This window comes from Lynx rufus, unplaced genomic scaffold, assembly GCF_022079265.1.
Source record: "Lynx rufus isolate CCGP_SWC_20201006 ecotype Redwood Valley unplaced genomic scaffold, mLynRuf1.p SCAF_27, whole genome shotgun sequence".
In the NCBI taxonomy this organism is placed as follows: Eukaryota; Metazoa; Chordata; class Mammalia; order Carnivora; family Felidae; genus Lynx; species Lynx rufus.
Window position 1 is genome coordinate 10,717,038 of NW_025814842.1, and position 27,486 is coordinate 10,744,523.

General features: G+C 44.2%; 1 protein-coding gene and 1 long non-coding RNA gene across 9 annotated transcripts in view; one reads left to right on the top strand and one right to left on the bottom strand.

The window, feature by feature from the left end:
- LOC124519375 (uncharacterized) overlaps positions 1–17,506 on the bottom strand; it is a 38,464-nt gene extending 20,958 nt beyond the window's left edge. The window contains exon 1 of one of the 2 annotated variants that reach the window (XR_006964088.1): positions 16,276–17,506. This is a non-coding gene — a long non-coding RNA (uncharacterized LOC124519375). Of the gene's footprint in view, positions 1–4,788; positions 4,827–16,275 lie in introns of those variants that run through there. The other variant, XR_006964089.1, reaches the window with a different exon arrangement.
- A 302-nt stretch (positions 17,507–17,808) lies between these two features.
- Positions 17,809–27,486, top strand: part of GTF2I (general transcription factor IIi) — a 109,349-nt gene continuing 99,671 nt past the window's right edge. For all 7 annotated transcript variants that reach the window (XM_047089085.1, XM_047089088.1, XM_047089086.1 and 4 more), the window contains exon 1: positions 17,809–18,167. The gene's annotated coding sequence lies outside the window, so the exon portion shown is untranslated. The remainder of the gene's footprint in view (positions 18,168–27,486) is intronic.

Sequence of the window (27,486 nt, forward strand, 5' to 3'; positions counted from 1 at the left end):
GAGGTTCGTGGTGGCACGGCTTGCGTTTTGGCTAGAATGTGAACCTTGCATAAATGTCATGGCTCTGTGGGTGCCTAGAACAGGGCTGGAATGTAGCAAATGTTCTGGTATTTGTTGTAAGTTCTGTCCCATCTCATTTTCTGAAACTGAATTTTGGGGGAGTAGACTGCTGGTCAGATTTTTTTAAAAAATCTTTTAATTTCCTATGTCTGTCTGCAATATGTTTGAAAATTGCTCACAGATAATTTCACTTGACTTGAAAACAAAGTATAACCTTTTGTTTGGAGCCAAATAAAGTTTTTTCTTCCTTTCCAATTTATTGGTAGAATGGATAAAATTGTGATACGTCATCTTACCTCATGGTATCACCCAGAACAATGCAGTTGAGAAACTCGTACCTGTGTTCTACTTTATGCCTTTGTAAGAACTAAACCTAGTGTCAAATTATGATGAAACCAAATTATTGCTGCTTCTGGGAACCTGGGTGGCTCAGTCGGAAAAGTGTGGCACTCTTGATCTTGAGGGAGTTGAGTTCAAGCCCCATGATGGGTGAAGAGATTACTTAAATGAAACTAAAAAAAAAAAAAAAAAAAAAGAGGGGCGCCTGGGTGGCTCAGTCAGTTGAGCATCCAACTTAGGTTCAGCTCATGATCTCACAGTTCATGAGTTTGAGCCCCGCATCAGGTTCTGTGCTGACAGCTCAGAGCCTGGAGCCTGCTTGGGAATTCTGTGTCTCCCTCTCTCTTTGCCCCTCCTCCACTTGCACTCTGTCTCTCTCTCTCAAAAATAAATAATAAAACATTAAAAAAAAAGAGTATATATGCATCATGATTCTGTTTACATAAACTTCAGAAAGAGGTGGGGAGCCTGGCTGGCTCAGTCAGTGGAGCGTGTGACTCAATCTCGGGGGTGTGAGTTCAAGTCCCAGGCTGGGTGTAGAGATTACTTAAAAATAAAATCTTTTTTTTTTTTTAATGTTTATTTTTGACAGAGAGAGAGAGAGAGACAGAGCATGAGTGGGGGAGGGGCAGAGAGAGAGGGAGACACAGAATCCGAAACAGGCTCCAGGCTCCAAGCGGTCAGCACAGAGCCCGACGCAGGGCTTGAACTCACAAACCGCGAGATCGTGACCTGAGCCGAAGTCGGACGCTCGACCGACTGAGCCACCCAGGCGCCCCCTACTATTATTCGTTTCAATGTTTATTCATTTTGAGAGAGAGTTTGTGCGTGTGTGCATGAGCAGGGGAGGGGCAGAGAGAGAGAGAGGGAGAGAGAGAGAATCCCAAGCAGGCACCACACTCTGCACAGAGCCCAACGTGGGGCTCCATCTCATGAACTGTGAGTTCGTGACCTGAGCCGAAATCAAGAGTCAGACGCTTAACCGCGTAACCCACCGAGCCACCCAGGTGCCCCTGTTTTTTTAAACTGCAGCGTGTGACATTAGTTTCAGGTGCACCACGCAGTGATTGCACAAGTCTACGCCCTATGCTGTGCTCACAAGCGTAGCTACCGTCTGTCAGGTACAGCTACAACACCACTGACTACATTCCCTGTGCTGTGCCCCTTCATCCCTGTGACTGACTCATTCCCTAACCGGAAGCCTGGACCTCACGCCCCTTCCTCCCTTTTGCTCATCCCCCTGCCGCCCTCTGTCAACCACCGGTTTCTTCTCTGTATTTATGGGTCTGTGTCTGCTTTGATTGTCCATTTTTTTGTTTTTCAGATTCCACATATAAGTGAAATTATACGGTATTTGTCTTTCTCTGTCTGCCTTATTTCACTTAGCATAATACCCTCTGGGTTCATCCATGTTGTCACAAATGGCAAGACCTTCCTTTCCTTCCTTTCCTTCCTTCCTTCCTTTAGCTTATTTATTTTGGGGGCGCCTGGGTGGCTCAGTTGGTTCAGTGACTGACTTCGGCTCAGGTCATGATCTCGTGGTTCGTGAGTTCAAGCCCCACATCAGGCTCTGTGCTGTCAGTGCAGAGCCTGCTCAGGATTCTTGCTCTCTCCTCTCTTTCTGCCCCTCCCCAGCTCGTGCTTTCTTGCTCTCAAAATAAATAAACTTAAAAAAAAAAAAAAAGTTGTCTAAATAAATAAATAAATACATACATACATAAATAAAGTTTATTTATTTTTGAGAGAGGGGCAGAGAGACAGAGGAAGAGAGAGAATCTCCTTACCATCAGTTTAGAGCCCGATGTGGGGCTCAAACCCATGAACTGTGAGATCACGACCTGAGCCAAAACCAAGAGTTGGACACTTAACTGACTGAGCCACCCTGGTGCCCCAAGATCTCATTCTTTCTTAGGGCTGAGTAATATTACCTGTATCTATTTTAATTGATTGATTTCTTAGGATTTTGCCCCATGTGATGGTCTCAATTTGTTCTTACAAATTTGTTTAATAAACAAATACCTTTTAAAACTGAACAACTACCTACCTAATACATGGAAACAAAATTTTCCCAGAGTTTAATTCCAAGTTAGTACCTTCCGGTTTCTTGTTTTGTTTGCTTAGTAAACAATGTTCAGGTGTTAAATGTGACTAGGTGAGGTCCAGGGTCATTTTCAGATTCCAGACAACCCAAACCAGCCAATTCTGCAAACTAAAGAGCTATTACACTATTCCTTTTTTTTTTTTTAATGTTTATTGATTTTTTGAGTGAGAGAGAGAGAGAGAGAGAGAGAGAGAGAGAGAGAGAGAGAGAGAATGAGTGGGGGAGGGGCAGAGAGCGAGGAAGACACAGAATCTGAAGCAGGCTCCAGGATCTGAGCTGTCAGCACAGAGCCCAGTGAGGGGCCCAAACCCACCGAGAGAGCATAACCTGAGCTGAAGTTGGACGCTTAACCCACTGAGCCACCCAGGCGCCCCATCCTTTTTTTTATTTTATTTTTTAACCATAAGAGACTCTTTGCTTTTTTAATTAATTTATTTATTTTGAGAGAGAGAGAGAGAGAGAGAGAGAGAGAGAGAGGAGAGAATCCCAAGCAGGCTCCCTACTGGCAGCGCAGAGCCCAATGTGGGGCTTGAATTCACAACCCTGAGATTATGACCTGAGCCAAAACCAAGTTGGATGCTTAACCGACTGGGCCCCCCAGGCACCCCAAGAACTAGCGCCATTCCAATATCCGTAATGCTCATTTGTAAACTCCTTCCTCTCATATTTATTTTTTTTTTCACTTCGTACTGTGAATATTTTATGATTAAAAATCAGGAGAGTTCTACCAATATCCAAATTTCCAGCTTCTCTGAATCAGAAAATCTGGTGACAATGGAACTATGTTCCTGACTGGGAACAAATGGCTTACTCATATTTATTTTATCAGGCATCTGTCATGTGACAGGCACTTGCCCTGTGCCAGGATCAGACATCAAGAAATGAATGAGATGGAAAAAGAAAAAAAAAAAAAAAAGAAATGAATGAGATGAGATCTCTGTTCTCAAGAAGTTAGAAACAAATAAATGAGAAGTACACAGATATCTATAATACAAGATAGAATGTGATAGGTAACCTACCAGATTTACACAGAGCTATAAAATAACAGAGAAGGAAGACATAACATCTCAATGGAGAGCCTCCCAATTATAAAATAAAATATTCTCATCATAGAAAAGTCAGACAATTAAAACATATAAAAGACTATTGGAAAACATTCAATCATAATACCTCCACACACCTTGGTATTTCTTTCTTTCTTATTTATTTTTTTTTTAAGTAGGCTTCATGCCCAGTGTGGAGCCCAACACGGGGCTTGAACTCATAACCCTGAGGTCTAGACCTGAGCTGAGATCAAGAGGTGGATGCCTAACCGACTGAGCCACCCATGTGTCCCTTTGGTATTTCTTCCAACCTTATTTCTATGTGTACTCCTTTTTTTTTTTTTTTTTCAAGTAAGCTCTATGCCCAATGTGGGGTTTGAACTCAATGACCCTGAGATCAAGCACTGTATGCTCTACTGACTGAGCCAGCCAGATGCCCCTCTATTTATATCTTTTTTTTTTTTTTTTAATTTTTTTTTTCAACGTTTATTTATTTTTGGGACAGAGAGAGACAGAGCATGAACGGGGGAGGGGCAGAGAGAGAGGGAGACACAGAATCGGAAACAGGCTCCAGGCTCCGAGCCATCAGCCCAGAGCCCGACGCGGGGCTCGAACTCACGGACCGCGAGATCGTGACCTGGCTGAAGTCGGACGCTTAACCGACTGCGCCACCCAGGCGCCCCTCTATTTATATCTTAATTAAAGTGACATACCATATTATAGCCTGCTTTTGGTTGCCCAAGATATGGTGTGAGCATTTTCTACACCATTGTTACTTCAGAATCCCGATTTTTTGCATTTTATCACATAATATAGATGCAACATTGTGGTATCTATTGCCCTATTGTTGAGCATTGAGACTGTAGTTACTTTTCTGCCATTATGAGTATGCTAAGTTAAATCTAACTTATTCACAAGTATTTTCTTCCCAGCTACAGAAAATTTCTTGAAGGAAGTGCCATTTGGAGCCTGCAAAAGTTGGTAGAAAGTGTGCAATATCATATTTATATATTTTATATTTTATACTTACAGACACTTATATTTTATGAAATTAAATAGTTTAAATATTTATATTTATATACTTTATATATTTGCATACTTTATATTTACATTTTATATTTATATGTATTCCTACCATGTTTATATATAAATAAAACATTATTTTATATATAAAATGAAGACATACTTAATTATAATTTTTATAATATGTTATAACTTATACTTATGATATAAATTTTTACGTACATTTATATATAACAGAGTTTCAGGTGTAACTGGGTGGCTCAGTTGGTTAAGCATCCACCTCTTGATCTCATCTCAGGTTTTGATCTCAGGGTCGTGAGTTCAGGCCCCTCATCGGGATCCACACCCAGCATGGAGCCTACTTAAAAAAAAAAAATTCTTTTTAATTTAAGCACACTTATATATTTAACAAGGAAACCTAATAGAACTACTTCAAATGGAAAAAAAAATCAGTATAGACATACAGATCATTGGAACAGAACAGAGTCCAGAAATATACCACCTATATATGACCAATTGATTTTTATTTTATTCTTATTTTTTATTTTTTTTTAAGTAGGCTCCACGCCCAATGCAGGGCTTGAACTCATGACCCTGAGCTCAATACCTGAGATCAAGAGTCAGATGCTCCACTGACTGAGCCATCCAGGTGCCCCACAAATAATTGATTTTTTTTTTAATAATTGATGTTTGATAAAGACACCAAGGTTGGGGCGCCTGGGTGGCGCAGTTGGTTAAGCGTCCGACTTCAGCCAGGTCACGATCTCGCAGTCCGTGAGTTCGAGCCCCGCGTCGGGCTCTGGGCTGATGGCTCAGAGCCTGGAGCCTGTTTCCGATTCTGTGTCTCCCTCTCTCTCTGCCCCTCCCCCGTTCATGCTCTGTCTCGCTCTGTCCCAAAAATAAATAAAAAAAAAAAAAAAAAAAAAAAAAAGACACCAAGGTAATCCAGTGGGGAAAGGTAGAATGTAAAATGAAGCACCCACTTTGGAAAAACAGTTTGTCGGTTTCTTATAAAATTTCTTACCATCAAGACCTAGCAATTGCACTTCTAGGTATTTACCCAAGAAAAATGAAAATGTTTGTACAAAAACAGTCATAGCAGCTTTTTTTAAATTTATTTATTTTGAGACAGGCTGAGAGTGCAAGCAGCGGTGGGGCAAAGAGAAAACTGAGAGGGAGAATCCCAAGCAGGCTCTATGCTGTCAGCCTGACTCGGGGCTCAATCTCACAAACCATGAGATCATAACCTGAGCTGAAACCAAGAGTCAGACGCTTAACTGACCGAGCCACCCAGGCGCCCCATCATAGCAGCTTTATATTCCCAAAGTGGAAACAATCCAAATGTCAATTAATGAGTCAAGGGATGAGCAAATTGTGGTGTACCTATTCAGTAAAATACTCAGCAAAAAATGCAACAGAACAAAACACCAAAACCCGCTAATATGGACAATAATATAGATGAATGTCAAAAACTGCTGAGTGAAAGAAAACAGACGCGGAAAACTACGTGTTATGAGACTCCATTTAAATAAAATTGTCAAGATTGACCGTTTAAAATTTTTTAATTGTTTTTTTTTTTGAGAGAGAGTACAAGTGGGGGAGGGGCAGAGAGAGAGAGGGACAGAGTACCTGAAGCATGCTCTGTGCTGACAGCAGAGAGCTCCATGTGGGGCTCAGACTCACGAACTGTGGGATCCACAGTTGACCTGAGCCCAAGTTGGACACTTAACCGACTGAGCCACCCAGGTGCCCCAAGACTGACAATTTTAACCTACGGTGATAGAAAGGATTCGTGAGCTGGGAGTAAGGGGTGAGGATTGGATGGGAAGGAGCGTAAGGGAGACTGCGGGTGCTACAAATGGGCTCTATTTTTATGACAACGGTTGTCATGTATTCATAAAAACTCAAAGAACTGAGAACTATACTCCTAAAATGGGTGTATTTAAGTTAATAAAAAAAAAGATCTATTTTGGGGGCAGTGGAGTGGCTCAGTTGGTTGAGTATCCGGCACCTGATTTTGGCTCAGGTCATGATCCCAGGGTTGTAGGATTGAGCCTCAGGCTGAGATCTGCCAAGCATGGATTCTGCTTGGGATTCTCTGTCGTTCTCTTTCTCTACTTCTCTCTCTCTTAAAAAAAAAAAAAAAGTCCATTTTGTTCTCATCGCGCATGTGCGCACACACACACACACACACACACACACACACACACGAGGTAACTATGTGAGGTGATGGATGTGTTAACTAACCTTATTATAACTGTTTCACTATATACATAAAATCATCAGGTTGTGTACCTTAAGCATACACAGTGTTATGTCAGTTATATCTCAATAAAGCTGGCAGAAAACATAAAAAATAAATACCTATGACCAAAAAAAAAAAAAAAAAAATCCATTCCAGTGCCACACAAAAAGGTTACATAGGAAGCCCTAGTGGTTGGTCCCTCCTCCAACTGAAGCAAATGTTGAGCTGAAAGGAATGGCTGTAATCAACTATTTCAGAACTCTGGAGCCTGATCAAACCCTTGTAACAACCAGAAGAGTGCTTGATGAGGGAGAGACTGCTGTTTCGTAACCAGAGTGCACAAAGCAGCTACTACTGCCCATTCCTCAGCCCCCGCCATGAAGGTGGGGACAGCAGCCTATGTTCCTGGACTGGCTGGACAGGTGCCAGGGAGGGCAGTGGGGATCTTGTCCTTCACTAATTTGGGATCATACACTTTGGTTAATCCGGTGGTTACCAGAGGGACTAGTGTAGACGCTTAGCTTAGTTTTGGGCACCCCCCCCCCCACCTGCCCTTAGGCTACAGCAGCTTCCCTGGCAGTTATCGAAAGATTTAAGGGAACAGCCTTTTGCGGGGGGGGGGGGGGGGAGGAGGTGGACATCTTCCCAGGTTACTGGCTAACCGCAGAGACAATGGAAAAGAAATTTCAGTGACCACATGCAATAAGGAATATACACCTTATAAGAAGTCTGGAAGGGGCTCCTGGGTAGCTCAGTCAGTTGAGAGACTGACACTTGATTTTGACTCAGGTCATGATCTCACTGCTCATGAGTTTGAGCCCCACATTGGGCTCTGTGCTGACAGCTCAGAGCCTGGAGCCTGCTTCAAATTCTGTGTCTCCCTCTCTCTCTCTGTCCCTCCCCCACTTGTGCTCTCTCTCAAAAATAATTAGACATTAAAAATAAGTAAATAAACATTTAAAAAAATTAAAAACAAACAAAAGGAAAAAAAGAGAGCACGAGAGAGGCACATCAAGACACGGACTTTTAACTACAGAGAACTGATGGTTACCAGAGGGGAGTGGGGGGGGGGGTGAAATCGGGGATGGGGATCAAAATGTGCACTTGTCATGGTGAGCACTAGGTGTTGGGTTGGAAGTACTGAATCGCTATATTGTACACCTGACACTAATCTAACACTACATGCTAACTATATTGGAATTTAAATAAAAACTTTAAAAAAATTGGACCAAGGACCTGATTTCTCCAAAGATATACTCATGGTCACAGCTTCATTAGTCATGAGGGAAATGCAAATGCAAACTACCCCCAATGGGATACCGCTTCACACCCGGGAGGATGGCTATCATCAGACACGGGGGTGTGCGCATGCGCTCGCAGAATGGAAAATAACAAGTGTCAGTAAGGATGGGGAGAAACTGTAACAACAGTACCCTGCAGGTGGGAATGTAAAATGGTGCCGCCCCCCAGGGGAAAAGTTTGGTGCTGCCTCAGAACGTTTGACATGAAATTACCATAGGACCCAGCAATTCCTCTTGGAGGACTATATCCGAAAGAACTGAAAACAGAAACTCAAACAGATACTTGGGCATGAATGCTCACAGCAGCACTATTCACAATAGCCAAAAAGGTGGAAATAACAGCTGTGTGGATCGGCAAAATATGGTATATACATACAGTGAAGTATTAGCCATAAAAAGGAATTTTCTGTTGCATGCTATACAACACTGAAAACTTGCCAGATGAAATCAGCCAATCAAAAAGAACAGACATTGTAGGAGTCTCTTTTTAGGAGATATCTAGAATAGGCAGAAAGTAGAACAGAAGTTACCAGGCACTGAAGGGAGAAGAAAATGGGGTATTAGGGCTGAATGGTAGCCCTAATTCTCTCTCTCTTTTTTTTAAGTTTTATTTATTTATTTTGAGAGAGAGAGAGAGAGAGAGAGAGAGAGAGAGAGAGAGAGGACAAATGGGAGAGGACCAGGGTGAGAGGAAGAGAGAGGGAATCCCAAGCAGGCTCTGGACCGACAGCACGGAGCCCGATGTGGAGCTTGATCTCACGAATCTGAGCTGAAAGTAAGAGTCGGATGCTTAACCAACTGAGCCACCCAGGCGCCCCAATGGTAGAGTTTTTTGGATGATGACAAAGTTCTGGAAACAGATCATCCTGAAGGTACTGAATCCTGCTGAACCGCAAACTTACAAATGGTTCAAACGGAACATTTTAGGTTATATATATTTCATTTACCGCAATGAAAACCAAACCCCTCTCAACTATTTGGGCCAATGATGCTGTCTGGCAAACAGGATTAGGACGAGGACTGGGCAGGCTAAGTCATACTAGGCAAGCTCAGGCCGGCTGAGCTATAAAACCAGAATACTGTTCACCTGGGCACCATTTCCAAAGACGGACAGACACGACAGACAGAGCGGACGGGGCTTTTGTTTCAAGCTGTTCAGGTCCTGTCCACAAACGCGCAGGCATGGAATCCCTGCCTGCACTGGGACGTCTGCGCTCGCTGGCAGCTGCCCCAGAGATTGCACCAGCTTTCAGGAGGATCCTCCCCCCTGTCTCCCACCTCCTCACCCCTGCCAGTGCCCTGCCAACACTCCTGCGGCCATGCCCAGAACCTGAGAGCTCCCTGCCTCTGGTGAGGCCTGATCCTAGGGCGGTGGGAGCCTGCGGGAAGGGCAGAGCGCCCCCACCTGGAAAACCATGGCCCTAGGCTGCAGGGGAAACAAGACAGCGCGGGGTCCTGCCGCCAGCCTGGCTGGACAGAGACCAGGACCCGACCCGGATGGAAAGCCTTAAAGGCACCCTGAAATAGAAAGCCCACACGGCTCAAGCAAACAAGTGAGATGTACAGAGATGGAAATGCAGAAATCTTGCTTGGACAGAACGTGTATGTATGTGTGCCTATATACATACATGCCTATATCGGCAGATCTATGTCTCTGTATCTATGTCTGTATAGATCTTGGTGTGGGGGAGGCTTTTCTCACTAGGGATTTTTAAAAAATGTTTTTAAAAACGTTTTCATTTATTTTGGGGGGGGGGGCAGAGAGAGAAGGGGACAGAGAATCCAAAGTAGGCTCTGTACTGACAGCAGAGAGCCCGATGTGGGGATCGGACTCATGAACTGCAAGATGATGACCTGAGCTGAAGTCGGCTGCTTAACCGAATGACTGAGTCACCCAGGCGCCCTCACCGGGGATTTTTAACACTGAGCATGTGAAGGGAAGAAAATGGATACATTCGACGAGGTCAACAATGAAACTTGAGTATAACAACACAAAAAAAGTCATGGTCAAAAGACAAACCAGGCAAATATTTGTAACACACCTAAGGACAGAAATGCAAATTTCTTTCATTTTATAAAGCACTCACACAAAAGAACATGGGAGAGAAAGCAAAGGATCTAACTGAGCAAATGCAAACATGGATATTGTTTGCAGAAACGTAAATGCAAATGGCAAATACAAGTATGAAAAGACAACTCTACTCGGTTCATCATCAATGTGCACAGAAGAGCTGCGGAAAAAAATGCTACTTTCCACTGGAACTGGGCGGGTGTGGAGGAAATTGACATGTTCACACCCTTAAGTACAGTGGTGCAATTTTTCTGAAGGGCAAGTTGGCAACGTGTGTCAATATTTTAGATGCACAGGTTGTTGTGATCATTTTGCTTTTGAGATACAGAAGACTAAGAGAGTCCTCTGAACGTCTGCTTTTTTTTTTTTTTAAACCATATTCATGTTATTCTGTTTTTAAAAATTGATCCATCCAGGGGCACCTGGGTGGCTCAGTCGGTTAAGCATCTGACTTTGGCTTGGGTCATGATCTCACAGTTCGTGGGTTCAAGCTTCACATCAGTCTCTGTGCTGACAGCTCAGAGCCTAGAGCCTGGAGGCTGCTTCGGATTCTGTGTCTCCCTTTCTCTCTGCCTCTCCTCCACTTGTGCTTGCTCTCTCTCTCTTTCTCTCCCCCCAAAATAAAAGAAACATTAAAAAAAAAAAAGTCCATCCATCCATTCACTGCATATGCAACCTCCTCCATGAAAAATGTCTTGCTTTACCTCCAACCTTCTGGTACCATCTCATGGCATGAACCTGAGTATACCTTGTATTTGATTCACTTATCATATCTAGCTGGATGAGATGGCTGTAGCCTACCAATAGTACTAGTTAAGAATTCGGGCTTGGATACGGGCCGATTTAGAGTCTAGATTTGGCCATCTATGTATTCTTGGCTAAGTACTTCAAGCTTTCTGAGCAAAGGGGGAGGTTCTGAGCACTCAGCACAGGGCTACTTGTGTGTGTGTGTGTGTGTGTGTGTGTGTGTGTGTGTGTGTGAGGTGGGGGGGGAGAGGTCAGCACGCAATGCAATAATTAAGCACAGTATGTGGCACTGAAGAAAAGGAACGGTCTTATCTGGACAACTGAGACAGTCTCACAAGGTTTCCAGAATGGAATAGATAGTCGGATTCTTTTCAGTTGCTTATGTGTCCCTTACCTTCCCCAATGATCTCAGGGCCAATCTGAGTTCATTTGGGATGGGACTGCACACTTTGCTGTAATAAATGAAGTGTCTCTAAGAGCCCAGGTACAACCCAGAGCCGGCCAGCCTGCTCCCCAGGTGCAGGGGAAGGAGAGGGTGACTTAACACCTTCCCACTGTTCGGAAGACCACTGGAAGTACTTGACACAGCCATGGTGGCTAATTTCACACTTGAACAGCTTCATTTTCCCTGGTTTTTTTTTTCCTCTCTAATCCGTTGTTCAAAAATTCCCTTTATTCTTAGTTGAAAACTTCCCCAAGCGCATGTACCTTAATAATTATAATAAACACAAGGTCTTGAAAGGGGGTTAAAAAGGTGGTTATGGGGCTCAGTCGGGTGGCTCAGTCGGTTAAATGTCTGAGTCTTGATTTTGGCTTAGCTTATGGTCTCATGGTTTTTGAGTTCAAGCCCAGAGTCAGGCTCTGTGCAGCACAAAGCCTGCTTGGATTCTCTCTTCCTCTTTCTCTGCCCCTCCCCTGCTATCTCTCTCTCTTTCTCAAAATAAATGAACATTGAAAAAATAAAATAAAATATGCTTTAAAAAAAAAAGCATTTTTCACCAGAAAAAGAGGAAAGTCTTGTAAAATGCAAAGATAAAGACCCAAGAATTTGGACAAAGAGAAGAAGGAAGGAATGGGGATATTTGTTTTCAGTATGTAAACGAGATTCCTTTTCTTGGTGTTATCAGAGCAAGGCTATAGGTTATGCATTTGCTTTGGAAATAACTTCCCTGACACAACTTTACACTGAGGTTTCTGAGTCTTCTACAATAGTTTTGACAGATATATATTCTGAAAGGGTGTGCTGCTTGCATTACTAGTTATTTCATTAGTTATATCATCTCATCAGTCAGCTATGATAACAGGTCCACCTTAATTCAATGATAAGAGTCAGCCTCAGTAAATGTATTTTCTCAAATATTAGCCTATAAAGCATTTTTACAATGAGCAATATATTTCTTCAGTCAGAACAGAAACATGGACGTGTTGTTCACATTTAAAAATAATGTTTGGAATGCTAAATTATACCATGTAATATTTATAGAACACTCAACTTAGAGTTTCTAATGTATTTTCGTTTACATATCATCTGATTCCCCCAAATCCCTGAGGAAGGCAGAGAAAATATTACAGAGCTTTTACATTTTAAAAATTAAGTTACATGGGGCGCCTGGGTGGTTCAGTCAGTTAAGCGTCCGACTCTTGATTTTGGCCCTAGGTCATGATCTCCCGGTTAGTGAGTTTGAGCCCTGCATCCTGCTCTCTCTCTTCATCTCTCTCTGCCCCTCCCCTGCTTGTGCACGCAAGCTCTATCAAAATAAATAAAGTTTAAAAAAGTTAAAAATTGTTACACAACTACAGCAATGTGAACATAATGTTAAATAGAAAACCATATTCATCTAAATCCTGTAAACCCCCCCCCCATATCTTTATTTCAACAAGTTTTACACAGATAGTAGGTTTATTGCATAGGGCAGGTGCTTGCACAAAAGACACAGCAAGAGCTGGAAGGTCGGTTTAGATCACATCTACATTATTAATTGTTATGAATAAATTATAGCTCGGATCTAGTTTTTGTTTTTGTTTTCCACTTTTGAAAGAGTTCTGATAAAAGGTCATTTATCTAGCATTCTAAATATTCAAATTATCCAAACAGAAAACTGTCCAAAAACAGTGGTTTAGAATCAGTTAAAAAAGTATCTTTGGGGGCGCCTGGGTGGCGCAGTCGGTTAAGCATCCGACTTCAGCCAGGTCACGATCTCGCGGTCCGTGAGTTCGAGCCCCGCGTCAGGCTCTGGGCGGATGGCTCGGAGCCTGGAGCCTGTTTCGATTCTGTGTCTCCCTCTCTCTCTGCCCCTCCCCCGTTCATGCTCTGTCTCTCTCTGTCCCAAAAATAAATAAAAAAAGTTGAAAAAAAAAATTAAAAAAAAAAAAAGTATCTTTGTAAGGCGCCTGGGTGGCTCAGTTGGTGAAGCACCTGACTTTGGCTCAGGTTGTGATCTAGTGGTTCATGGGTTCAAGCCCCACATCAGGCTCTGAGCTGACAATCTACTTGGAACTCTCTCTTTCCCTCTCTCTCTGCCCCTACCCCACTTACATTCTCTCTCAGAAGTAAACAAACTTAAAAAAAAAAAAAAAAGTATCCTTGTAATAACGAAGGATTTATCTTCTAACAGGGAGATACCCTCCAAAATCTAACGATGTCACTGTGGCCCAACCTGTGTGATTTGGATGGAGTTGTACAAATCCTATTTGAGAACACTGATATAAAAGATCACACTGGCACCCTACAAATGACATATATTTTATGGCCCATTCTCTCAATAAACAGTGCTTATGCATACTGTAAAGAAAAACCAAGAAACTGGACCCAGAAGATATTGGGCCTGCATCGGGGCCGTTATGGGAAAAAAGACCTCTGTTTAGTTTCAATCAAAAGCCTGGATGTATTCCTGAAACTAATGTAAATTGTGCCCACTGTATTTCAATAAAAATACGATAAAATAAAATATTAGAAAAAGAGACTGGGGAGCCTGGCTGGCTTGGTTGGTAGAGCACGGGACTTTTGATCTCAGGCTTGTGGGTTTGAGCCCCAGGATGGGTGTAGATATTACTCGAAAATTAAAAATAGATCTTTAAACAAACAAACAAACAAACAAACAAAAGACTGGGTGTGTTGTGAAAAATGGGTATGTCAAGAGCACTTCAACTTTTGCTTAGAATGACCGTTTTGGACGATCGAAAATTCATGACAGAGTCACAGAAAGATTAACTTACGCAGTTTGGATTCAAAAGAGTATCTTTAAAAAGAGCATTAAATGATCTCTCAACAACGGTAACCTTGACCAAGTGGCGTGAGCATGGTTCTGTCGGCATGGGTGGTCAGGGTTTCCTATCCAGGGTGGGTCCATGTCAAATAGTCCCATGTTAATGCAGAAGGCAGACTTCTGATACCAAGCATTAAAAACCCCAGGAGGATGTGATTATTTTTTTACTTTTAAATGTTTATTTATTTTTAAGAAGGAGAGAGAGCGAGAGAGAGAGCAGTGGAAGGGCAGAGAGAGAGAGGGAGACACAGAAGCTGAAGCAGGCTCCAGCTGTCAGCACAGAGCCTGCTGCGGGGCTTGAACTCATGAACTGTGAGATCATGACCTGAGCCAAAGTTGGCCCCTGAACCAACTGAGCCACCCAGGCGCCCCTGATCATTTTTTTTAAAGACTGGTGAACACATTCAGACATTACCACTTGCTATTTAAAAGTAGTGGGGGCACCTGATGACTCTGTCGGTTAAGCGTCCGACTCTTGGTTTTGGCTCAGGTCATGCTCTCGCGCTTTTGTGACTTCAAGTCCCACATCGTGCTCTACGCAGGTAGCACGGAGCCTGCCTGGGATTCTCTCTCTCCCTCTCTCTCTCTGCCCCTTCCCCACTCGAGCTGTCTCTGTCTCTCTCAAAATAAATAAACCTAAAAAAAAAAAAAAAAAAAAGCAGTCAACAAGGCTGTAAACCCAGTCTATATGAAAATGCATTTGTGCCTGGTGTAAGAGTTCACAGCTGGTCTAGATCCATCTCTTGACTGGCCAAGGCCCATTAGACTTGGCTTTTGTCTCTCAGGTATTCAGTAGGACGGAGTCATGCTATATGGATACTCATCTGCACACACCAGGTTAAACGTTAAAAAGAGAAATATTTGAAAAAATCCAAAATAAATAACACCCAAGGTTCTGCCACCTGTTGGCTTCTGTGCCCTTTGGTCTTAAGTGAGCACGATCCAAGAGCTGCACATCAAGCTTAGCATACACATCTTGCTATGCTGAGTGTGATTCTGAACACAGTGAGCTGAGTGCAACTTAACAAAGGATTCCACCCCTAAACACAAGTCGTGGTTTTGTTTTTTTTTTCCCATCTGCTGCACAACCCCCCAAACCAGCAATTTGATCCTATGGAAAAACAACTCGAGGTGCTGAGATGGTATTCAGTGGCTCATCACCATGATCACAATGAACACAGCACCTGTCCCCGAGGAGAGGGACCGACTGGCCAACAAAAAGGAACAAGTGTAATGGTAACTGCCAAGGTGGTGAGCCAGGCCTTCGGAAAGACCATAAAACTGTATCCGTGACTATAAGACAGAAATGTGAGGGGTACAGCCCCCAACAACAGTAGGCAGATTAAAAAAAAAAAAAAAAAGAAAAAAGAGTTGGCCTCCACACACCCTTCAAACCACACACCATTCCATACGCTGTTCATTGTCCCAAAAGGGCCAGCTTTCTATCTAGAGGCAATTCAAAGCTAGCTAAAGCTTGAGAAAGTGTTTTAGGATTTAAGAATTTTTATGTATGTATGTATTTATTTATTTATTTTTTAAATCTTTTTTTTTAATGTCTTTTTATTTCTGAGACAGAGAGAGACAGAGCATAAGTGGGGGAGGGGCAGAGAGAGAGGGAGACACAGAATCGGAAGCAGGCTCCAGGCTCTGAGCCATCAGCCCAGAGCCTGACGCGGGGCTCGAACTCACCGACCGCGAGATCGTGACCTGAGCTGAAGTCGGACGCTCAACCGACTGAGCCACCCAAGGCGCCCCAGGATTTAAGAGTTTTTAGGAACTGCCTCACCCTCAAAGAAGTTGGGAGTTGTTCATGAAGCAGCAGTTTCAAAATTCCACAATGAAGTGTTAAATGCATAGAAGCGAGGGGCTATCTCCCAAACAAGTTTTTAATGGTGACAGGCATGATCTTGGCCAAATGAACTTTTTTTTTTTTTTTTAGCCTTACCAACTAACTCACTTTCTAACACTCCCAAATGCTACTTCATGACATTTCACCCAGTGAATCCTTCCTTCACTGTCCTCAACATCCAGTGTCCTCAGGAAACCATCTAAGACTGCGGCCGCATAAAACGTACTCACCGGTGCTCACAGCGGCTGAATGTTTGTCCCTGGAAGGCTGACTGCTCCCATCAGCTCAATTGCAGACTTTCTCAAAATTTGGTTTGTTCCTTACATAGATGTCAGTTTTACGTGCTACTGGGAATACGGAATTTAATAGTCCAGTATGTTAATGAAATACGAGTGCAAAAAGAAAACTTTTCATGAAAACGAAATGAACGCTTTGGAGAGACTCGACAAAGGAGAGTCACAATCGGGTTAGGCGGGGACAAAATGCCTGTAAAAACGTTGCAGGGGAAATCGTAAAAATGTGGAAATCTGCAATCGGACCGCTTCTGCAGGGATCTTTAAAGTCTCCCTCTATCTTAAAGAATCCCAGCATGGAAATTCTAGATTCGGCTGCCTTATGGGTGCGGTCTATTGCAAGAAAGATGGGGAACGCCAATCTGGAACGAAGAGTCAAAGGGAAGGTCTTGGACCTACATCAAAAGCCTGGCTGCTCGGAAAGTTTTCTTTCCAGCGACAAAGGCTGGAAAAAGCGCCGTGGTCGCCACCTACCGAGGAGGAGGGGGAGGGGGAGGATGGCCGGCGTGGTCCCCCCCATCTCCGCTGGGGGGTAAAAATCGCAAAATCACTCGATCTTGTGCTGTACAGAACTGTCTAAGCCCTCGGGGCTCGAGTTTGGTAAACTTTGGAGTTTCGCTTAGGTGAACAGCAATGTCTCATCCTTTTCGAAATTCGAGAGCTCAAGTTGAGAAGCAAAAGAATTAGTCGCGGGGGGAGAGGTTTCGGTAACCTTTCTTCGCGGTTGACAGAACAAAACGGGCTACACGGCAGGTTTTCTGCTCTCACTCGGTGGCTTTCCCTCAACTTTCCTTCTAAATGTTGAGTGAGGGGGCGTGAGGAAAGCAAGCCTGGGGTGAGGGGCGGTAAATAAAAACAGGAGCGTCCCCTCCCGTCGCCCGTCCAAAGTTGGGGCAACAGTCTCTTTCGGACGCTTTTGAGGCAAGCTTTTCAAAACTAACAGAAGTTCTTTGTGTCCCGAAGGGTGGTGCAGCGCGGAGGAAGTCCCTTGGCGGAGCACCGAGAGCGGCAGGCCGGCTGGGGCTCCCCGGCCTCTGCCGAGTTCCGGCCTCGCAATCGGCAGGGAATCTGGGGTGCAAGAGTGGGTGCGAGTCCTGGACGGTGGCTGAGGCCGGCTGCATCGGGGCAGTGAGGGGGCGGGAGCTACCCCCGGCCTAGATTTGCGCCCCCGTGCCCCGGCTCCCCTCCCCCACCCAGGCGGCCGCGCAGGCCCCAGGTGCAGCCATGTTCTTGCTCCCACCACCCGCGCCTCCATTGACAGTCCTTGCCGGAGAGGGCCGGGCGCCGCGCTCGCCGCGTCCTCGGGTTCGGGGCTCGCCCGCGCGAGGCTTCCTGGGAGTCGTAGTCCACCGCCCCCGCCGTCGCGTTGGTGGGGACCGATCAGAAACTACAACTCCCGCTGGGCGGCGCTGCGGGTGCGCACGCGCAGCGCGCCTTCGAGGAACAAAAAAAAAAAAAAAAAAAAAAGGAGGAGGAGGAGGGTGAGAGAGAAGCTCGGAGAGCAGAGAAAAGGGGCCACCGATCGCCCCCCCGCTTCCCCGCACGCGCTCTCTAGCTGAGGCCGCCCGCCTGCCGCGGTTACCCCGGCCTCTCCCTCGGTCCCCTGTGATCGGATCTAGGTGCTGAGCGAGGCCCTGCCGGGGCGGCCATGCGGCGGTGACAGGAGCTCGGCCGAGACGCCCGGGCCCCTCGCCCTCTCACCTCCTGCCCGCTCGCCAACTCGCCTCAGCCTGAAGCTGCTCCGCCGCGGCTGCAGCTCTCGCGCGGCCCACACTCGCTTCCCTTCTGCTCCCCCGGCCCCGGCGCTGCCTGGAGGCGGCTGCACTCGGGTGAGTCCCTGTCGCCTCATCCCCCGTCCCCCGCCCCGGTTGCCATCGCGAGTAGGGCCTTTATTTGAGACGCGCCCCCTCCGGGGCCTGCACACACTGGGGTCTGGGGGTCGTCGGCGGCAGTGTGGGGGTACCCGACCACCCCCCCAACCACCCGGCCAGCCGGCGTGGGGGTGGGGCAGGAGCAGACGCGGTCGCGGGGGACGACAGTTGCACGCGCGCGCCTGGGTGCGCGTGGGGGAGGGGCGCGCGCGCTGGCGCTGCGTGGGGGGGCCTCACGCGTGAGGCCCGCGCGCGAGCGAGCCTGCGGGCTGCGCATGCCCGGCCGCTGATTGGCCATCTCGGGCGGTGCGGGTGCGCGCGCGGTGCCAGGCCCGAGCCGTGGGGTCGCGCTCGGCCTGGTGTCTCCGGGGCTCGTGCGCCCGGGCAGCAGACGCGCCGGATTGGCCGGCGGGCGGCCGGGGCGGCGCCGCCGCGCTGCCTGGTAACTGCGGCCGGCGGGCCGGCGGGCCCGGGAGCGCCGCCCCTCCCCGCCCCTGCCCCTCCCCGCCCCTGCCCGCGCCCAGGTGGAGCCCGGAGTGGGCTTTGTCCCGGGCCCGGTCGGCGCGCCGGCCCCGCGGGCCCGGTTCTTTGGGGGAAATAAACACAATGACCGGAAGGAAAACCTCAGCCTTCAGGCCATGAAAATAAGCCGTCTGGATCCCGCCAGCACCCAGACGGGGTTTCGGGGAGGGAAGAAGATAAAAAACTGTCCTCTTTCCCTTCTCTCTCCCTCCCTCCACTTTTATCCAAGTTTTGCCCTTTAATAAAGCAAGTTGGGTTTTGTTTTGTTTTGTTTTTTGCGGCTGAGAATGTTCAGAGGTCTACTTACACTGTTGGAGCAGTGCTCGCTCCTGCTGATGGGGTGGCTCCGTGCAGACTTCTCACCTCTCGCAGACAATGGCTTGATAGGCCATGCAGAAAAGTAGTCTTTGGGTGTTCAGGAAACAAAAGGGGGAAGTTAGTTTGCAAATGTGGGTGCATTAGAGTGCCCCGAGGAGGCCGAGCCTTCTCCCGAGACTAAGGCCTACGACTGTGACATTTACTCCTGCGACTGTGTGTTTTGTCAGTTCTTCAGCCCGAGTTCTGCCTGGCGCTTCTTTCCTTTTGCCTACTTGTTTGGACCTTGGCTCACACTTTTCGGCCGGAAGGACTTTTTCTTCCCTTCAGGCTCTCCCTTCTTGCTTATAGGCATCACTTAAATCCGTCTCTTGCGTTGTTCGGTCAGAATTTGTTCGTACGAGGTCCCAATCAACTTGTTTGCCCCTAGGAGGGCATCTTTATTTTATTTACCCAAGGAGTGTGTTTGGTTGTCTTGTGTACAAGTCCGTAGGTGGGTAGGTAGGTAGGAGGGCTAGGGATTAAGCTTTTTCCGCCTTTGTCTCCCTCGAAGTGTACTCCCCGCCCAAGAGCCTTGTATACAGTAGTAAGAATAGCTAACATTTGAATGTTTCTTAAATGCCTGGCATCGCTCTTAAGCGCTTAACGCGTATTTTCTTATTTAATCTTCAAAACAGCCCCGTAATTCCCCTGTGTAGATGAGGAACAAGTCTGGAGAAGCGGAGTAGTTTACTCTTGATTACTCAGCAAGTCAACCTTGACTCCAAGATTTGAACCTAGGCAGTATGACTCGTAACCCCTAAGCCAGTGGCTTTCAAAGTCTGGAGCATCAGCAACCCCTGGAGGGCTTGTTAAAACACTTTGCCCGGCCGCACCCCAGACATTCCGATTCTGCAGGTCTGGGGTGGGGCCCGGGCGTTCGCCTTTCTAACTAGTTCCCAGGCCGCCCCACCGCGGCACTTTGAGAGCCATTCACCGCGGTGCAAAATTAAGTTGTAAGTGTGGGAAATGGATTCTAGATTCTCATTAAAGCTTTTCATTACTTTAAAACTGCGTCTTAAAGAACCAAAAATAATTCAGACTGCTTACTGTCGATTGCTTGGAAAGCTGATTGAGAGTTGAGAATTTTTGTTAGCTGTGATTACAAAATTAAAAGTTTAATGAGTCTCCGGTTTTAAAAGGAGCCATGGATTTAAGTATAGGATAAAATTAGAAGACTAAATAATCTTAGCTTTTTTTCCCCCCCACTCAGTCATTTATCAATTTATTTATGGCACTGGCATTTATTATCTTCTCCCAGAGATGGCTGAGGCATCCCATCTCCACCACAGAGTCTAAAGTCTGGGAGCCAGAAAGGAGTGTGATAGGCCTGAACTTGACGTTTAGATGGGGGAGGTGCTGAGCACCTGTAGCCCAGAGTCTCCCCCCACCCCACTCCTTCCAAGCCCCGGGTACCTCCAGTGATTTGGTTTACTTTTTTTTTTTTTTTGTAAGCTCCATGCCCAACCTGGGGCTTGAACTGAGGACCTTGAGATCAAGAGTCACTTGCTCCACTGACTGAGCAGCCTGGCATGCCAATTTGGTTCCCTTTTAATAATGACTGCAAAGACTGTCCTTAAAATGTAGGTTTCTGGCGTTTTCTTGGAGCACAAGTCTTGAAAGGAAGATTTTTCCTTTATTATAATGGATTTCCTTTTGGAAGAAAGTAACTCAAATTAGGTAGAAGGAATGGGATTGGTTTACAGTTATGTTCTGTCATTTTTGATGATCCATAGATTGCTCGTGTGTTCCAAAACAAAATAGAAAAGACCATGGCCCTTCTCCAGGTTGTTATTAGAGAGCTGTAAATAAAACACTGACAAATCACTAAACACTTAACCTTTCCTGTTATTATTGCTGACTAGCTTGTACATTGCATTCCACACCTAATTCAGTTCTACTGTGGTTTCATTCTTCTTTGAAAACATGAGTGTAAATATTGCAGTTCTCCTCATAATGCTGTGGTATCATTAACATGAAATTGTTTTAACCACTAGCTGAAACAGATGCTGATCGAGTGATTTTTAGGTATGTCTAAGGGAAAGTATTTTGTGAAGAGTTGTTTGAGAAGTAATATTCTGAGAACAGCATTTCACTTTTTAGAAATACATTAGAGGGCAATTTACCCTAAAGAGAATGGCCAAGAATTTTATCACTAGCAATCTCCTAATCACCGGTAGCACTTTTCTTTAAAAGTTGTATACTTTCATTCCGGTTAAGCTTATTCATTGTTACTAACTGAAAGAAAATGGGAAATGCGATCAATCAGTTGGTTATAATTGTAGAGTTGAGATTCCTTGTAATCAATGCTGTTAAGATAACATGCAGTATATTCACTTAACCAGTATGTAGCCTGAGGGACCTGTCTGGGAAATACAGTTAAGAAGTCATATGTACACTGGAAAAATGATGCGGCTAAATTATCATGAGTGCTGAAGGTAGTATCTTGATACTCAAGTTTCCATTTTTTCTATTTGCCCTGTACTATTTTCTTCTCTCTTGTCTGTAGTTTGCTGGAACTCTCCCACTGCAGTTTTCCTGTTTTTGTTTTCTTTCTTTCTCTTTGTTTCTACAGTCCTTGCCTTCCTACCCCTGGCTTGTTTCTGTTTTCTTGCTGGCACTTACTTTTTCTTGCTGGCACTGCTTTTTTTCCACTTTGGCCTAGTGGGAAAGTAAGAGAAAGTTCTAGATAGTCAGGAATTTTCAGAGTTGATGGGAGAATTGACTCATTGTACCTTGGTTGTAACTTGGTTGAAAACTGTAGAGGATTTTTAAAGAATTAGTCTGTTTACAATGTAACTTGAGAAACAAAATGAATTTATAAATTGCAAGAGATGAAGGACGGCTCAGTGTGGCTATAGACACAGGTTCCGAAATCAGACTGCCTGGATTCAACTCCTGGCTTGTGCTACTTCTTTTTTTTTTTTTTTAATTTTTTTTTTTTCAACGTTTATTTATTTTTGGGACAGAGAGAGACAGAGCATGAACGGGGGAGGGGCAGAGAGAGAGGGAGACACAGAATCGGAAACAGGCTCCAGGCTCTGAGCCATCAGCCCAGAGCCCGACGCGGGGCTCGAACTCACGGAGCGCGAGATCGTGACCTGGCTGAAGTCGGACGCTTAACCGACTGCGCCACCCAGGCGCCCCGTGCTACTTCTGATTATTACCTTGAGCAATTCACTTCACATTTTTGTGCTTCGGTTTCCCTCTTTTAAGAAATAGGAAAGATAATGATAGAACCTGTTTCTCTTGTAGATTGTTGGGAAGATCGAGGGAGGTAAAACTGCTTGGCGTTGTATCTGGCCAACAGTAAGCATTCAGTAAATATTAGCAATAAAAGCACCATGTTTGATACTTTTGAGAAATTGAAAAGTTTTTTAAGTTTATTTTTTATTTTGAGAGAGAGTGCGAGAGAACATGTGCAAACAAACAAGCAGGGTAGGGACAGAGAGAGGGAGAGAATCCCCAGCAGGCTCCAAGAGCTCACTCTAGGCCGGACTCGATCCCACCAGTTGTGAGATCGTGACCTGAGCCAAAATCAAGAGTTGGATGCTTAACTGACTGAGCCACGCAGGCACCCCAAGAGAAATGGAATTTTCTAAGGAAATAAAGGGGCACCTGGGTGGCTCAATCGGTTAAGCGTCCAACTTCTGCTCAGGTCGTGATCTCACGGTCCCTGAGTTTGAGCCCCACATTGGGCTCTGTGCTGACAGTTCAGAGCCTGGAGCCTCCTTTGGATTCTGTGTCTCCCTCTCTCTCTGACCCTCTCCTGCTCACGTTCTGCCTCCCTCTCATATAAATAAACATTAAAAAAATTTTTAAAAAGAAAATAAAAATTGTCCCAGTAATACTGACTACAAGATTTATCTTCCCAAATTGGAGAATAGAAGCTCTGGAAAGGCAAGGACTTCTTGGGATTTTCCCCTGGGACTGTTGTTTTGTTTTTGTGGGATGGCAAAGGAAATTGTGTGTTTTTTTTTTTCCCCCTTAAAGTACTGTATGATTATATTACAGTATAATTCTACAAGCAGAGAGTATTGAAGAGTTTGGTCTTATTTAGGGTATCTAGTTAAAATGAGCCCAGAATCTGTAAATTTGTATTATGGAGACTAAACATGTCTACCCTGTGAATACTGAATTTGAATTGAAAAATAACCTTCTAGAATTGCTTACTTAACACGTAAGTTCACTGCACCCATTTACTGTCTTTAGCCCTTATAAGTTTTAGAGGTAGTGCCTTCTTTTCCTGATGTTGATGTATTTGAGATAGAAAACTAGTAAAGGAACTGAAAGGTATTTGTAATTTTCTTGGCTTTACAGGGCAGTTAAAGGAGGTAAGAAAAGCTTAGCTATCCTATTTGTGGCCAGGCCCCAGACACTTAAATTATTTCATTGATAATTTGACAGAGAAGGATGACAGCATGTATTATGCCCACTTTGCTTATTATTATTATTATTATTATTATTACTTTTAATGGTTATTTTGAGAGCAAGAGTGAGTGGGGGAGGGGCAGAGAGAAGGGAAGAGAAACGCGAGCAGGCTTCTTCTAGCTATCAGTGCAGAGTCCAACTCGGGGCTCGATCTCCCTGTGCCCACTTTGTAAGTAAGGAAATAGAAATTAACCTTAGTTCTGGAATTCATTTGAAAATTGTCTGAACAGTTACAAGGAATTCCGTTAGCTTCACTTCTTCCTCCTGCTTTTTCTTTCTTTTTTTTTTTTTAAACATTTTTTATTCTTTGGCATTAATTACATTCACAATGTTGTACCGTCATCACCACTATCTCTAACATTTTGCTTGTCACCCCAAATAGAAACTCTGTACCCATTAAGTAATAACTCACCATTTGTCCTCTCTCCCAGTCTCTGGGAACCTCAAATATACTTTTTGTGTCTGAATTTGCCTATTTTATTCTTTTACTTGTTCACTTCTAAGTAGGCTCTATGCCCAGCGTGGGGCTTGAACTCTCGACCCCTAGTTAAGAATCTTGCTCTATTGACTGAGCCAGTCAGGTACCCCTTGCCTGTTTTACATATCTCTTGTAAGTGGAATCATAGAACATTTGTCATTTTGTATCTGGTTTATTTCATGTAGCAAAGTGTTTTCAAGGTTCATCTGTGTTGTAGCAGGTGTCAGATCTTTATTTCTTTTTATGGCTGAATAATGTTTCATTATATAATACACCACATTTTATGTATACATTCATCTGTTGATGGACATTTAGATTGTTTCTAACTTTTGGCTGTTATGAATATGCAACTATGGACATTGGTTCCCCAGTACATTTTGACTCCTGTTTTCAAATCTTTTGTGTATAAATACTTAAGAGTGGAATTGCTGGGTCATTGTTTTTCTTGTCGATGGTTTTTTTTTGGAGAAGGATGGATCTGAACAGATCTCCCAATAGTATCGAATAAATGCGTTTATGTAAAATGCATTTGCTCCCTTTGTAAAGAATAAATTTGCGACTACCATTTCTAACATGAACACTTCTTTCTTTCAAGTGGTTCCTTACAGTGATCTTAAAAAAGAGTTGTGAAATATACATACACCACAGAACTTGACCGTTTTCTCATTTATATTGCTTATTTATTTTTATTGTCCCTGTTTTATTTAAGTTTATTTATTTTAGAGAGAGAATGAGAGAGAGCAAGTGGGGGAGGGGCAGAGAGCGAGAGAGGGAGAGAGAATCCCAATCAGGTTCTGTGCTGCCAGCGCAGAGTGCGACATGGGGCTCTAGCTCAGGAACCATGAGATCATGACGTGAGCTGAAATCAAGAGTGGGATGCTTAACCCACCCAGCCACCCACATGCCCTATATTGCTTATTTATTTGTAGTGTATTATTTATTATGATAGCTACATAATGTTTTCAATAAAGGTACTACAGACAAATCACATCAGTAATCATTTTAACCATTTTTATTTTTATTAAACTTTTTTAAGTAGGCTCCATGTCCGAAGTGGGACTCGAACTTATGACCCTGAGATCAAGAGTCACATGCTGTACCAAGTGAAGGAGCCAGGCACCCGTGTTTTGAAGAAAAATTTTTAATGTTTATTTGATATTTTATTTTATTTGATATTTTATTTTATTTGATAAAGAGAGACAGACAGACTAGAGCATGAACAGGGGAGGGGCAGAGAGAGGCAGACAGAATCTCAAACAGGCTTCAGTCTCTTAGCTGTCAGCATAGAGCCCGATGAGGGGCTTAAACTCACGAACCGCGAGATCATGACCTGAGGAAGTTGGATGCTTAACGGACTGAGCCACCCAGGCTCCCCAGCATCCCATTCTAACCATTTTTAAACGTACAGTGGAGACATTCAGTACAATCAGTTTTTACAACTATCACATCTCCAGGATGCTTTCATCTTCTTAGCCTGAATCTGCCCATTAAATTTTTTTTATTCATTTTTGAGACAGAGACAGAGCATGAATGGGGGAAGGTCAGAGAGAGAGGGAGACACAGAATCTGAAACAGGCTCCAGGCGCTGAGCTGTCAGCACAGAGCCTGATGCAGGGCTCGAACTCACGGACCATGAGATCATGACCTGAGCCGAAGTCAGACGCTTAACCGACTGAGCCACCCAGGCGCCCCTGAATCTGCCCATTAAATAATAATCCCCATTTTCTGCCTCACCCCATCCCCTTGAACCCACCGCTCTGCTTTCTGTGGGTGATTTTGAGGATTTTAGGGACTTCATCTAGGTGGAGTCATACAGTATTTGTCTTTTTCTGACTGTTTTTCTTCACTTAGCATAATGTCTTCAAGGTTCGTCCATGTTGAAGGGCGTGTCAGGATTTACTTCCTTTTTGTTTTTAAAACAAAATTTTTTTTAATGTTTTTATTTATTTTTCAGACAGAGAGAGACAGAGCATGAATGGGGGAGGGGCAGAGAGAGAGGGAGACACAGAATCGGAAGGAGGCTCCAGGCTCTGAGCCATCAGCCCAGAGCCTGACGCAGGGCTCGAACTCACTGACCGCGAGATCGTGACCTGAGCTGACGTCGGACGCTTAACCGACTGAGCCACCCAGGCGCCCCCTCCTTTTTAAATCCTTACAGTGGTTTTTGGATTTTTGAAGTTTTTGTTTTTATGGTATGGCAAAGAAACTACTGTGCGTGAATATCTCATAGTATAGTTGTAGAAGTAGGGAGTAGTGAAGAGTTTGATCCAATTTAGGGTATTTGGTTAAAATGAGCCCTGGTTAGAACCTGTGAAGATGTCTGATTGTATGGGTCTCATACTTTTGAGAATAGCTGTGTGAGTTTTGATTCTATTTGCACACATAGTCCTTAGCTCAGTGGTTTTTTATAGTAAGTTAAAAATTATTTTCTGATTCTGTATTTTTGTCGTCTTGTTTGCTTCTGCAGAGCTTTTAGAATAATTTTTCTTGGGTGTGTTGGGAAACAGTGCGGTAGTCACTTAACTAGATATTCACTTTCTGAGTCTACTTATTTCATAATTTTCTTTATTTATAGCCTTATCTTAGGAAAAACAGTTTTCTTATACTAGCAAAATGAGTGAGCTATTCACTATTCATCTGCTGTATTTTAAGCTTTGGAAAAGAAGAGATCCCTTATTGCTTTTGGAACAGTACTTATTTATTCACTTACCCAACATATTGAGGGCCTTCTGGGTGTGTAAGCTATTCTGTGAAGCCGCAGGACAATCTATTTCTTGGAAAATACTGGTCTAGGCAAATTATATTGTTGAGAGCTTCAGGGTAAAGACTCTTTAGTTCAGTGTGTATATTCAGTCTAGTTTCTTTGTTTTAGGTATTTGGAGTAAGGTGACTTTTTAAACTTAAATCTAAAACCTATTTAAAAAAATTTTTTTACTGTTTTTTTTTTAATTTTGAGAGACAGCGCAAGCAAGGGAGGGGCAGAGAGAGAGAGAGAGAGACAGAGACACAGAATCCAAAGCAGGCTCCAGGCTCTGAGCTGTCAGCACAGAGCCTGACATGAGGCTCGAACCCACGAACTATGAGATCATGACCTGACCAAAGTCGAACGCTTAACCACCCAACAGCCATCCAGGTGCCCCTAAAACATAATTTTTGAGGACTACATTTGATGTAAACAACTTTTCATGCTGACACATGGATGCTTTAAAAGCATTTCAGAGCGATGATTTATTTATACCTTAAACTTACACAATGTTATATGTCAGTTATACCTCAATGAAGTTGGGAAAAACAAGTAAATAAAAATAAATGGGGGGACAAAAGCAGTGACTTATTTTGACACTTTATGTTAGTTTTCCTGCCCTATCAGACAACAGGTTATTTTATTTAATAGTAATTAAAGCAATTAGTTGGGAAATTTTCATTTTATCAGACTTGGATTTGGAGAGTTTGTATGTAAATAGATACATAAATGTGTGTTTTGCAAGTAAC